We start from the raw sequence: 15253 nt of genomic DNA, 5'->3' as shown, positions 1-15253 counted from the left end.
CTACCTATGTAGCCAAAACTGCTCTTTAAGCCCTATAGACTCATACTGCTACTGAAAGTGATTCACACATTTCTACTTTGTCTTCCTATTTTTCTGTCCTATGAGGCTGCACAGTAAACCAAACCAAGGACTCAACTGATTTTCTATTTTCTCTGTTGTTGGGCTTTTTTTTAGTGCTGGGAATGTGTGAGACGGTGGTGTCGGATCCCCAAGGGGCACTATCAGGCCATACTGTCCTGCCCTGTACCTTGCCCATGGTACAGGGCATTTCAGCTCAGTCCTGGGCTATCAGTTTCTGTATCAACCACTGACTCTGGCCCCTTCTCCTTCGGCTCCTGCCCCAGGCCTTCAGTTGGACCCTGGACCTGGGACTTCCCTTGGATCCCAGCGGCATGAAGCTATTCCTGTTACTGGCTCTGCCGGCTGCATTTAGATGCTGTGGAACTGCACCTTGTCTGTGAGGGCACAGCCTTGCTGCTCATCAATAGAAAAAGGAAGGTGTTGCTCAAGTTGATACAACCACATGTGAAACTGCTGCCTAAAAACTAGGCAGAGTTAATCCATAGGAAATAAAAATAATGTCTGTATTACCTCTCCAGTTGTACAAACCTCAGTAAAAATGAAATCCTAAGCAATTCTGATATTTAAACAATCCTGTTTTTTGTTATGTGAGATAGCACTTATCAAAACAAAGAACTATTGCTTCAGGTCTTCTGCAAAAGCAGTTACAGCAAAGTTAAACAGTTCCATCACATTTTAAATGTTTGCAGTCTAACAGCTAGAGAGGCACTTCAATAATTTCAGTGAGAAAACTTACGCAAGAAATCTATCCCTACCCTAATAACTGCTTGATCCTTAATCTATCTTAAGAAAAGACATTATGGCCCTCCCAGTTCTCATGCGAACAACAGACCAGGAAAACTGACAGGGATGAGCTGACAGGGTCTACCTCCAACACAGAAAGTAACAGCAGTGTGGCCTATCACATTTCTTTCAAAGGATGATTTTGTACTGCAGCAAAATAGGAGCTGAATGCATAGCATGATCATGAAAGGCTTCTAAAAGCAGGAGCTATTCCATTCCATTTCAAAATGCTGAAGAAAGGTGTTTCACGATTAGAAAGGTAGATTCATTTGACAGAACCCAGAAAGGCCTCATTTCAACTTTATATTGCTTTAGTACAAAAATACCCAAAACAACTCCTTTGGGAGTTTTAGTATGCATTAGACTTGAATGAATCTTAACATACAATTTTCCAACATCTTATTGGATATTTTATTTTTTAAATGCCTCCTGCCTTCCAAATTCTGTTCCACAAGCTACCAATTTTACCGACCACAGATCATGATTTACCAACTTGCCCCACTCCAACCACAACATGATCTTTGTCTGCTTATCTAGCACAGATTCTTCTGACTCCCATCACAAGATGAAAAAAGGGACAACATTTATTAATTGGATGGTGTTTTGAACTAGACTTCAAGGATGATTGTTGGTAGACAGTACCTACCACAAGACCATAAAATAAGTATGTACTTTTCCTATTTTCTTATTTTCTAAGCACCCTTTTCCAGTTGTTTATTGTATTTGCTCCTTCCCCCAGCCAATCTAACTCTGTATGTGTACTCCTTTGTCTTGCTTCTGATTTAATTTCTCATACTTAAAAACAGTTTTCAGAAAATGCTTATTTGGTCATCTAAAGGTTTCCTGCACTCTTAAACAGCCAAGTGTAGTTTTGCAATCATGGCTAGGTTTCGCGAACGAAGATTTGGGAAGGGCTCTACCCACATTTTACAATATGATATAACTAATGAAAAAAGTCTAAAACTCCAAGAGGAACCTACCTTTGAGCACTAATCTGAGCAACATTTCAGTTCCTCTCTTGTCTCTGTTGAGAAGTATTGCAAAATACTGAGGGGAACTGCAAGAACCTCAACTGTGCCAATACTAGGTTGGATCTGATGCCAATCTATTCAAGCAATTGGCATCTTGACTGGGCCCAAAACTAAAAGCAGCCCTTTGGAGATAGAGGCTACGAACCATAAAGCAGGGTGGCCTGAGACAATCTGGATGCCATGTCAGTCTTTTCCTGACCTCTAATAGTCAAAAAAAAGAAAAAAAAAAAGTTTTATTCAGGCAGAGAAGCTAATGCTCCTAATTTAGGGAAAATGCATGCTACAATATGATGCAGCCATATGGTCCACACAGCGAATTTTTTCCTTTAGGTATTTGTGTGGTAGCTTTTAATATCTGCTCTATATTTAGCACATCAATATTTAAATATTATGCTACTTCATCATACAACTGTTTGTATGAAAGTAGTTGATTTATTGTTTCAAAAACTGCAGTGGTTTTGGTTTACTGGAGCTTGGGTTTTTTTATGAGTTTTTTGGGTTTTTTTAAAGAAACCTAATATTCCTCTCTCATTGACCAGAAGTAATACATATATTTGAAAAGTGCTGCTGTTTGATTATACAGAATACTAAGACATGTTGTAAAGAAACAAGAAACAAAAATAAATCCTTCTCCCAAAGGAACTTCAATAAAATTAGAGTACATTCCCATTTGAGTTTCAAATTGAAAATATTTCAGGGATTCTACAAACCATTTGGAACTGCAAAGTAAAACTACAGTTATATTTCCTCAATGTAAAAGAATTATCAGTATAATACCCCAAATTAGGGTAAAACAATTATACAGAACAAGCTACTCTTTCTTGTTCCTGAAAAAGGATGTGAAGGCAGAGGGACGAGCAGTACGAGAGCAGGAGAGAAAAGAATGAAACCGAAAAATTATTCGATCATGTTCTCTGCTTAAAAGTTTATCATTATTTTGAATTACAAGCAATCTATACTCCCAAAATACAGTGCACTACAACTGAGTTGTGAGCATTTGGATATATCTAGCCTAACAAAAGAAAATAAGGTTCAGATGAAGCCAATGGCAGTGATAGACATGGTAACTGTAATTCATCTTCAGCCCCCAGTTGGATACAATGTCCGTTTTTTCAGTCCTTACATTACTAAAAATAAACATCTTGTTTAAATTTCAAGTATGCTCTCCTCATAACTTCCATAAGGGAGTTTCGTCTTATTATAATAAAACATTTCTATTAAAAAAAAATTACTTAGAAATTTTCTAACAATGAGATACGGGTCTTGTAAAAGACCATAAGAATACTTGATGTAAAATACTTTTTGACGCTGTAAGAAAGAATGTACTGAACAAAGAAAAACAGTAATTAAAATTTTCGTTACAATGCTATAATTAACACATCATGTATAACAAACTTCAGAATTGTAGACAAAGAATATCAGATCAGGGCAAAACTTAGTGTCATCTGCTATTTGCACTTAATTAGTAACCAAAAAGTTGCAGAAAATTTTTATCAGTTAATAAAACCATGCTTTTTCACAATTTAATCTTGATATGGAAAGAAGCAGGTGTTACACAGCTTTGTATTAAGTACTGAGGTATTGAAGAATGCCTTGGAAAAAAGCAGACTAATATTTTTTATCTTGAATATAAGTAATGCATCTGTGCATGCAGAAGCCAAGTGAAACCAAATCTCTTCATGTGTTCATTTCAAAGTAAAGGCAACTACCTTGCTCAGAATATCCTGTGGCTCAGTAGATGTATTGAAAATCATCAACGTGGTTATATCCAATTGCTAGTCAGGCCTTCCAGAGTCAAAATACACGCAGCCATAAATATTAATGTGTGTGCTTTTCTAGACCTATCTTCAAATGTTCCATCAAATTTTCTTTAAATGAGGAATAACATAAAGGAACACATTTTAATAGGCAAAGCAAAGCAAAGCTCAGGCAACTATTAGGTAAAAAAGGATATCCCAGAATCCTTTAGAGAATTTAACAGTTTCTGCTTCCCTAGACTCTGCATCATTGACATGTTTAAACGCTGTACATCAACAAAGCTTTCTCTAGGAAATGAATCCATTGAAAAATAACAATGCTCAGAAAAACCACCTTGAGTTTAGAGGTGGTAAAGAGAGAAATTTGGCACATGATAAACAAACATGACAGCTGATGTAAAATGTAAAGTCTGTGTGTGGCTAGAGAATTCAGCAGAATTTAGGGAGGCGATATGAAGACTTTCTGTACACAAAAATCTCATGAACATACTGAGCTTAAAGCAGAAGAACGAGAGAATTAAATTCTTCTTGTACATAAATATATTCTCCCAGGAAGGGAGAATGGCACATGAAGTGTGTAGAATAGGAAAAAGAAAAGAATCTTGAAGTAACAAGACCCCAGAATCTCAAAGTAACAAAAATGAATAAATCTTTTGGCAATTAAAGTTTGCTTTCATTGCAAAGATCTGTCATTTAACAAATGTAGCACAAAAATTAGAACTTCTTTTAGGCTTCAGCTTTACAATAGTATTGAAAGGCTCTTAAATGGTAAAATAAAGGAAATTCACACCTTCATCATAAAAGCAGCCTACCTATTTATACACAAAACAGTGGCCTCGGGTTACATAATTTCAAATGCTTTTCTTCTCAATATGAATAAAATTCACCAGTGAAAGAAACTAGACAATCTGAGATTATACCAGAGGATTTTCTATATTCTTTATGCTATATTACACAGCATAGGTTTTATTTGCCAAACACAAAAGATAAATAGTAGCATCACTGCAGTATCCATTTTTATTTCCATATTACAGGTGGCAAAGTAGCTTTAGTAGCTTTTCCAAAGGAGGATTTTTATTTGAATGACAGTAATACGGGTTAATAAAAGATCTCAGAGGAGCACTTTTCTGGAACTTTAAAGGCAAATTCATTAATTGGAAGCAAACCTACAAAACTTTTTATTTCTGTTTGGGTAATTTCACATGTGCATTGCTAAGTATCTTTCAGTATATCATAACAATTGTAGATTTTAGATTCCAGAAATAAAACACTTTGGTGAAGATTTCTTTATGATCTGTTGAGTCAGAACATACTGAAGTTTAGTGAAAATGACATCTACCATCTATAAAGGGGAATAACCTGATAGAAACGGATGCATTTATTTTGAACCTTATACTGAACCTATAGAGAATGTCAAATCAAGAGTTGGAGGCATTTCCCATACATTTAGGCTTCAAGAGAAGATGGAGACAAGAATGATGAAACTACAGGGGAGGCTGAACAAGGTTAATTAAAATAGATGTGTACCACCAGAGAAATACTGTCATACTGCTGGTGCTATGCAGCTGTGAAGACCACACCAAATATACGTTCACTTTTTACATGTAAAAATCCTGACTTCATTGGTACATACAGAAAGTATCCAATGTGTATTCCATGGGTTTTTTCTTTTTTCTTTTTTTAATTGAAATTTGCTTCTTTATAGACTTGCACAGGAGCTAAAATGATCTGTTTTAATACTTTCCGTTACCTTAAAAGTACAACTCGATGTATACAATCTACAACATGGATAATTTCAATTCAACAGGCACTATAATATATCCTTGCAAAATATAGCTTTTCCTTGCTGTAACTAAAACAATAATTAAATTCTTACTAATTATATAGTTGTTAGTACTTCTACACTAAAAAGCAGGAAAAAAAATCTGCCACTAAAGCTGCTTGCATTTTGCAAGCCATGTAAGTAAAGTGTCTGAATTGACATTTCTCTAAACAACTTTCTGCCTTCACCAATGTGCCTCACACTAAAATTAAACACGGTAAGAACACCATAGCCAACGTAACATCTAAATGTGATTGCTGAAAAATACCACATATTTTTATAATCGGTACATCCATTTATTCCACTAAAATTTGAAGGCCACAGGCTGCCTTAAAAGTTTCACATAGCACATGGTGCACTCACGAAGGAAACTTAATGCTGTTGCTAATCAAGTCTACTCTAGAATATGATGACTTTTTTGTTTCTGACACCTAATCATTACTATTGCTGCTACACAGTGAGCTTCCAGAACTCAGGTAACATCTTCACCTTGTCCTGCCTGATGCTTTTTAGATTAATCAGTTCTGAGAGGCATTAGCTCAAGAGTCGGTGCACAATATCCAACTCATCTCCTTGGAACAGGATCCTCATCAACTATCATCCTGGAATTTTCAAAAGTGTCATTGCTTAATAAGGAAACCTCATAAGGAAATGCCAAGAAAAGCGGCAAGTTTTACATCCCATTCTTCAGGTACCCTGCTAGCTTCCACAAAACCACACTTTCTTATTTGGGATACAGAAGAGTCCAGAATCCTCCTCCAAAAGCCTGTCCTCTCTTTCAGTTTTTTCTTGGGATATCACTTGTAAGAGATTGTGACACTGCCCTTTCAAGAAACAGCACAATGGTAGGATCCTTTTCCTAAGATGTGAGAACCACAGGGTAAGTGCTGTCTGCCACTCAAACAGCAATTGGCTATGATTTCTATTAACTGAAAATTTCTGAAATACTGTAGGGGCAAAAGACTGGACCAGGGACCTGCTTCTCTTCACCTTCTGTTTTCCTTCCAGAGCCTTCTCAAATGCCTGGCAAATCTTAATTTCTCTTCTATAGATTGATTTCTCATTGATTTCTTCCCTACAACATTTCCATGTGCAGAAAGAGGGCAAATGACCAACTTAGGTTCTCATCGTGGGAAGAGCCATTTCCTTGCAACTGTAAGATATGAATATAAAAAAGTTTCAGAAAGAAGCATCTCCAATTCCTTTGAGCAGTGGTCTTATTGTGCAGGCCTTGCACAGAAAGAAATTTGCCTCTTTAGCAAATTTTCATTCCCTTCCCTTCTTTTCTAGCTCTCAACACATAAGTAAGAGAATACATTAGGATCACCCCTTTGTTCCTAGGTCTTCAATCTATTTCTTGTCAGGAGACAGACATGTTGGGAAAAACAACCTCTGACTCCTGGGTTCAGGATGGTGCCACCATGCTCAGCTGCACACACATCAGGCACTTGGAGAACTCCTCTTCATTACAGTGTGACTTACATAGGTGCTTAGGTGCTTTCAGGACCAGGTGAAAATGCTCCAATCTATCTATCAATGAGTTTCCATCATCACTGTTTTGAACCTGTGCACCTTAATTTTACTCTTATCCTACTGTTGGTTTCTGTGTGCCTTTATGAATCCAGGTGTCACGCTCACCTTTTTCTGATGTGAAAGTGTTTGGGGTGTTGGGAAGAGCTGAATGCTGCAACACAGCAACTAATGTCATCCTTCAGCAGAAACCAGAATGGCACAAGATTTCACTATGACATCTGGAAGAGGTAAATGCTGTAAGAGTATGGGGAAATCAGGAACTCAAATTTGGCGGAAGCACATTTCTCCCCTCTAAAGCACGCGGAAAAACAAACTCGTAAAAATTTAAGTAACAACACAGTCATATTTAAACTTAACGCAAAATCGTAGTATATGAAGATACTGGAGAGAAAACTGCATCTGTGGCTCCCAGGTTCTAATATGAATACATGTGTACTGAAAGGTGTTCTGCAAATCTGTAACGTGAGAAGCACAGAACTGTGATCAATTGCTCACATGCAATTATCACAAATATCTGATGTTATTAGCTGCTGCAACATTATCACTTGGATAATTACCTGCACCTGTTTTCTCATTAAATGGCTGTGTACATCATTACATTTTCAATGAGGTCCAGATAGGATTTTTTTTCCGTCATGCTACTGAAATACAGCTGATTGGAAATGTGACTTCTAGATGCAGAAAGCATCATGTCAGCTGGTGAGGGAAATAACTATATTGCTTTAAAACTGAGAACAAAAGTACTGAGCTCTTTAATTCAGCTCATGAAGTTCCACGAAAACCTTTTAATTCCTTCTTCCTGACTCTGAGTTCTGTAAGTATATATAAAGGATTAAGACTGTTTCTGATATGTTGGGAAATACAAGAGGACTTAAATACAACCCAACCATTTTGCTTGTGCAATAACTGAGCTCTGCTGCCACATTTGCCACATGACAAACCGCCATATGACTCTCCCCAACTTGGAAGCAAAGTCCAAAAAGTGTAGAAATCTGTGAGCACTTGAAGACACATTGGAAGCAGAAATTCTAGGTGGCAATACGTAGTCTCCTAAGTGTGCTGCTTTTGGCTGAACCAATTCCTTTCATTGGAAAAGCATTGTTTATGCCTAGACACTAAGTGTCTGCAAAATTTTAGCCATTTTCCAGTACACTTCTACTGGGTATCAGATTTTAAAATACTACAAAAAGCACTTCCTATGAGGCTTGATTAAGGTTAATGAAGTAATTTAAACCACATAATTCTCTGGTAAAAGAAGAAAGATAACAGGAGATGGTAAAAACACATTGTTTTTTAACTGTGATGAAAATATCAGCATACAGGCCTGGTTTTTGACACTGATGAGAAAGAAGGTTTCTTTACCACTATCTTGTGCTTCAGAGTAATTTCAAATTCAACCCAAAGAACCAGTATTCTGCGAACAACAGGCTTGCCAAATAGCTTTCTGATACAGCATTTAATGACCTCTGCCTCAAATCAATGATTTTTTGGCCACTCTTACTACAGTCACAGCTAGACCTGCTAACAACATACTATCAGTCATAAATGCTTGCCAACAAATTAAGTGTTGTAAGAAGGGATGAAAAAACCTCCCATAAATATAACTGAGACAAGAAATCCCTCTTAAATTTCAGCAAAAACCCTAATGTTTGTGCTCCTAAAGAGGAGTGATGGAATCCATCTCCAGCTCACTGCCACTGACTTCCAGCTCAGGAAACAACTGACTTAGGCTCTGAAATGGAGGCAGTCACATTCCCCACTTTTAAGCCTGTAGATATAAGGAAAGGTTTTGATCCACACTTTATTAGTTTCTAAAGGGCAGGATGGATGAGAAGAAATCTAATGGGATAAGTATGAGACTGAAAGAAAAGCCCTGAAGACTGCAAGAAATTAAGAGGCTTTTTTTTCCAGTAGATTAATTACTAAACAAGAAAAAGCTTATTTAGGAATACTCTGGTTATTCTCTTTCCTCCTGATCCTGCAATGTAGAGAGTGCAGCTCCTAGAGGAGGATCTTCAGACTCACTGCTTATTTGCATTCCTCACAGGCTTTTTACTGGCCACAGCTTTGCAGGAACTGGTATTTTCATTTTTCAACAGAAGAGAATAGCCAGGCAAAAAGCACAAAAATTGTATTGCTACTTAACACAAGTCTGCTAAAACTAGAGCAGAAACTGTAGCGGTTTCAGGAGAGACAGCCATGGCACGGTGCAGTAACATGCCTTCAGCACTGAGTACCTAGGGAACCCTACACTAAAGCATGTGCTACTTCATTTATAATTTTACAGTGTCTCAAACTACCTAGATTAAAGCTTCCTGAGGTACATTTACATGCCTTGGGCATATACCCAGGACATGGGTATATATACTCGTGGTCTTTCCTGAACCAAGAGCCCCCACCAGAAGTAAATTCATTTTTCTTTTCCAGACCAATATTCCACTTGAAAAATGCCAATTCACCAGAAGGTAATGAAAAAAAATATTTTTTTTACTGGTTTTACAACATGAAGCACTTTGTCTCTCTCCTGTTGGGATTCTCTTACCTCAACTTCCTCTCTCCTGTTGGGGTACTCCTACCTCATCGGAAGGAACTCCTCATGAATACTCCAGAAAGGGAAAACAAACACACAAACAAAAGCCCACTTATTCAGAGTAGTTCTACTTTTAATGCAGCAGGGAAATATGAGACTAGATTCTGATGCACTTAACCAGCAGGATAGTGTCTGGCACTATGGGTGGAAGATGGTGAGGGAGACTGGGTTTCCAGTATATAACAGTAAAACTTTCTAATCCTAAACATTTTTGTTGTCAAGAAATCCATTGTAAACTCAGCTCCAGTGTCTAGCTTATTATGGTAGCTGCTTCTCAGCATATATGATGGCAGGTGTTAGATATAACCTCAGCAGGAGACATGTAATCACAGCAAGGTAAATGAATTAGGCTAGAGGACTTGCTTAGCACTCTGCAGCACTACATGGTGTTACACAGAATTACCCTCAGCAGTCAACTTTATCTTTCAGGTTATTTTGAGAATACTCTGTTTTAATGAGAAGTGACTTCCCAGATCTTTCATATAGCCTCTGTCTGTCTTCAACAGAAGAGGAGAGTTCCTCAAATATTAAAAAAATGCCATAATTTATTATATCATCATTTTCCAGCCAAACATCTTTAACAAATCTTTATCATCTATTGGTGGTTCTAATACAATGTCTCCCACTTAATTCCGTGAGTTGCAGAATGTTCTGCAATTTTGTACTCAAATATGGGAGGGCTGATGCAACTCGTAAGCAAACAAGAAAACTGATATCCCAGAGTTAGTTCTGAACACTACAGAAACCCCACTGCTTCAAATGAAAATTTGAAAGTCAGTAATCTATGTTAAGTACTACCTCATGAGCCACACTGTTCATATTCAAAATATTTTGTTCTATAAAAGAAGAAAAAAGTGTAAACTAAAAAGTCATATGTAGAGAACGTCTATAACGAAAGAGTAAGGAAATCATTAGCACTAATTTGTTTGAAAGCTATTAGGCTTTTTGTATTAGCCTTTATTTGTAGGCAAAATATGTTAAAATAAATTGTCTATTTTAGAGTTAAGGAAGCGAAGAACATTATCTGCCAGTGATTCAGAAAATGGGTTTCTGATGTTAATTAATCTTTTACTTCCCTCTGCAAGAATATTGGATACTCAATGTTTGTAATAAACACAGAATTTGTGCCAGGTTTGGAAATCTGTAAGTCAGATCAGAAGTTACAAAAATGACTGTAAGATTCCTGTAAGTTATAACAACAAGCAATACCTCAGACATAGCTGGTGGCATTATTCTGGTTTTTGAACAAACGTGTTAAGTGCCCTACTCACTAAGTCTTTAGGTGTGTTTTTAAAGTAGCTAAACCCCTCCACTGCTTGCACGGCAGCACAGAGGTAGCTGGGTCCCTATTCTGGCAGTTTGCTCGGTCTGATCTCCATGTTGCTCCATATTGGCAGCAACTGGTATTAATTTACACAGTTAATTGGAAACTGGTTTGAATGTGTCAACATGAACTGGAGCTGCTTTGCCAAAAGGCACGTCCTTAATGGCTGCAGCTATTACCTGGATGTGCAATAAAATGCTAAACATGCTAGTGTTCCAGGTCTAGAAAATTCTATGAAAAAATTTAACTTTAACACAGTGAGCAAGCTGCAACTCCCACACCTTGATAGTACTTTATGTTATTTCTTGATAGCATTCAAATGAATTAAAAATACAGCTATTTAAAGTAATCTGGGGGAAACAAGACTGAATAAGACATATACTGGATTATCTTCAATACGAATGAAAACAGAAGAAAAGCAGCACCGCTAACATAAAACATAAATGCAATGCAGTGCTAAAAAATATTTAATGACAAAGTATTCATCACAATGGAAAATCAAAAGAACTACAACTTCACATGGTAAGACACTAGAATTGGCTTGAACCGCACGTTTGCCAACTGATCACTTTATCTGTCTTTTTAAAATGGATCACAACTCTTCTATGCACAATTAAGCAATAATGTACATTTTTCACACAACTACTTCACATTCTACAATATAAAATACTCCTTTGAATCACTGTCTAGTTTATAGGACATCTGCTAGCTATGCATGTCTGGTTAGTAGGTCATTTAAAACAATAATTAATATAAGCATTTTCTGCAGACGTTGCATAGGCATTGCTAAACATTATGCAACATCAGATATTCAGAATACAAATAAGCATACTAGGCCATTCAAAAAATCACATATAGCCATGAAAATCATCTATTTTCACCTCAAATAGCACAAACAGAATCCTCATCCTGGCTACAACCAGCACTATATTAAACACAGAAGGTTTCATTGCAGGAAACATCCTTTCAATGCACTGAAAGGCAGCCTGTGAAGATTTGATTTTTATTTGGATTTGAACTGTTTTAAAACGAATGAAAGGCCGATGCCAGTGACTCATTGCAAACGCAGTGACATCCCCTTAGAGATATCAAACCAACCACTGCCTTGAATAAAAATTATGCTACTGTTCTTTAGGAATCAGCTGGAACTGCAAAACACTGTGGAAAGATTTTACACAACTGAACACAGTGTTTCATAAAAAAAATACATGGACATGAATAAAATTATATCCAGCAAATGACAAACAGAGCAGACTCTTGACAATATTTGTATTTCTTATCAGTAATCCATAACATTCTAATTGCATCGCTGTCAGTGATGACTTCCTGTAGCAGAATTAATACAATGCACTTAAATATCTCAAAAAAAAAAGTCTCTTTCCATGGCATACAGTCCTTCAGGAGTATACTGCTGCAGTGTAGGCAGCCCACAGGCCACAGGTCCTGCAAGAAATCCTGCCCCTGTGTGGGCTCCTCTCCATGGGCTGCAGCTGTGGATGCAGGGCATCCACACCTGTTCTGGCATGGGGTCCTTCACGGGCTGCAGGTGGATCTCTGCTGCACCATGGGCCTCCAAGGACTGCAGAGGGACAGCCTGCATCACCATGGTCTTCAACACAGGCTGCAGGGGAATTTCTGCTCCAGTACCTGGAGCACCTCTTCCCCCTCCTTCTTCACTGTCTTGGTGCCTGCAGGACTGGTGCTCTCACATATTCTTACTCCTCTCTCTGGCAGCTGCTGCCCAGTGTTTTTTACCCTTTCTTAAACATGCTATCTCAGAGGTGCCACCAGGACCTCAGCTGTGGCCAGTGGTGGGTCCACTGGAGACAGCTGGAATCAGATGTGTCCAACACAGGGCAGCCGCTGGCCTCTTCTTGCAGAGGCCACTCCTGCAGCCCACACCTTGCCAACAGCATAATGTACTGTTTGGGCATATTTTTCTGAAGACATCTTCACTGGACTACAACTAGAGGACTTACAGTCAACTGTAATTGTGAATGTGTATTATATAAACACATTAATATCAAACCGCTGTAACTGTTCTGTCGGATAACGCAAGATGGCATTAATAATGACTAAGTGTTTCTATAATTATAGTTGTGAACACTATTCTAAACACATTCTTGGAACAGAAAGACAACGAGAAAGACAGAGGCTGAGAAAAGGGAAGAGCTGCTCTTCCTACAGCATTTACTCCATCTGACTCACAGGACACTTGAAACAGAAGAGCAATGAATTAACCACTCTCATTTAATTCATACAAATATATACAGAAATACATACATGTCATTACTTTTTGGGTCTATTTAACACAATTTCAGATTACTACTAACTCACTAAAGGCCATGCTTTTATTTATCAAGAAAATTAGAGTACTACCACCCTATTTACTTCAGTAGTGATAACTTCATATTTCTCTGCTACAGTAACAATCCGACTTGCACGGTAAGAAATACTTTTAGAAAGTTTTTATTATTATCTTTGATATATCTCTCCAATTTTTATCTAAAACAAGATCTCTCAAAGAACTATTAATATTCACAAACATGTAAATAGATAATGTGCACATTAAAGCATGTACACATATGCACGAATCTTATATGACATTTCTTTTGTCCCACTGAAATAACATATCAAGCCAAAATATTTATCTATCTGAAGTGCAGCTATGCTCTCAACAGTCTCATGTGGATTAAAATAAATCAAATGCCATAACTAGTGTGCTTTCCCCCCTGACAGCCACCAAATTATACAAAATACTATATATTGACATCAACTCACTTACTGAAGCATGTTGCCTGAAATTAGGAATGTTGCGTGCATTAATTTTTTTCTACTGACAAGGGAGTACTGAACTGAGAGTTCTTGTTTCAGTCTAGTATTACAACATTGTTGCATAAAGCATTTTGCTTTCAAGCCAAGAATTCCCCACAAACCATTAATCTAAGATGTTCTATTCATTATCATCTGAAGTTATTTCTTCTAAAATATGTAGCTCAGAAACTGCTGACAAACTACTTGAAACCATTTTCTAAGTGTATCACATAACCCTCTGGCTAAGGCTAACTGAAAACTAATTAAAATCATTAAGATGATGATTTGAACAAGAACAGGAAAAAACTGCTTAGATGAAATTATGAGGAAAAATTAGATACCACTTGACTGAATTGTGCCCTTAGACAACTGCTTCTCATTTGCAAAAAATGAGCATTTCTTTCCCTCTCCAAGGGGTTTTTGACCTTTTAAGGCACCAGTATCCTCAACCCTCCTCAGACTAACTCGTTCATCTTCTGACCCAAGGCTCCCAAAGCATATTTCACTTCCTTTATGGGTAGAAATAAAACTCCCCAAACTGTAAATACAACTTGTTACCGAATTTAATACCTTTTTACTTGATCATCAGAACATTATTTCAGTTCTGATAAAAAGGCAGGAATAGAAAAAGAAACAAGTTGTATGATATCAGATAAATAAAATTATATGTATCATTTTCCCTCTATAGAAACGCCAGTCCCTAGTCTGGACTCTTGCCACTGGGAAAACAAACCAAAACATCTTCAAGCCTGTGGTCATCACAGAAGAGAACATTGATTTGGACCTCTTCTATCTGCCAAGAAGACTGAACATCACATACCAACAACTGCCTTCACAAAACTGAAGTGTGGTAATCAATGAAATTTGGAATAAAAAGAGAATTTCCAGTGATTGAGAAAAAGAATGTATACCTTGTACTGAAAGCCAAGATGACTGATAAGCTATGTGTGTTAGCTCCAACTTGAGAAACAGTATTAAGCAGTAATGAAACAGTTCAGAAAATGTTTAGCAGTATATGCCAAGACCACTGGACAAAAGCCAGTTTAAAAAGGAATTTGAAAGAACCTCCTTTATCTGGGACAATGAACTTATCCTAGAAGGATGATCCAAGTGCCAGATAAACTGAACATTCATCTTGAAGTTGGGAGTCCTGCCTTTGCCAGAGGAAACAAGATGCTGAAGGAAAAGGTATTTCAGTCCAGCAATGAACCTCAGATAAGATGTCCACAACACAGGGCAGCATTGACAAATCTACAGTGAAGACCACCGGAAGCATTTTTGTAAGTGAAAGATACCTAAGGACAATTGGTACACATCATACACTGGTACATTTATTAGTACATTATTGATGAGTGCATATGTTAAGGTTTTGTTTTTACAGTCTCTTCTGAACATTCACATTGTTTATCTCCTAATTGCCTTATTAAAAAACTAGTTCTAAGTGTTATGGATATATTTATACTGTTACGAGGCTAATGCAGAAGAAGTCTCACAATGCTACAATCAGTGATTTTATGT

The 15253-nt window shown here is 37.3% G+C and overlaps 1 protein-coding gene across 11 annotated transcripts in view; it reads right to left on the bottom strand.

Moving 5' to 3' along the window:
- Window positions 1-15253, bottom strand: part of PTPRM (protein tyrosine phosphatase receptor type M) — a 457694-nt gene that overhangs the window by 340438 nt on the left and 102003 nt on the right. The window lies entirely within an intron of this gene.

Source organism: Chiroxiphia lanceolata, chromosome 1, assembly GCF_009829145.1.
Source record: "Chiroxiphia lanceolata isolate bChiLan1 chromosome 1, bChiLan1.pri, whole genome shotgun sequence".
In the NCBI taxonomy this organism is placed as follows: Eukaryota; Metazoa; Chordata; class Aves; order Passeriformes; family Pipridae; genus Chiroxiphia; species Chiroxiphia lanceolata.
Note: the sequence above shows the minus strand (reverse complement) of the source record. Positions and strands in the feature narration are given on the sequence as shown.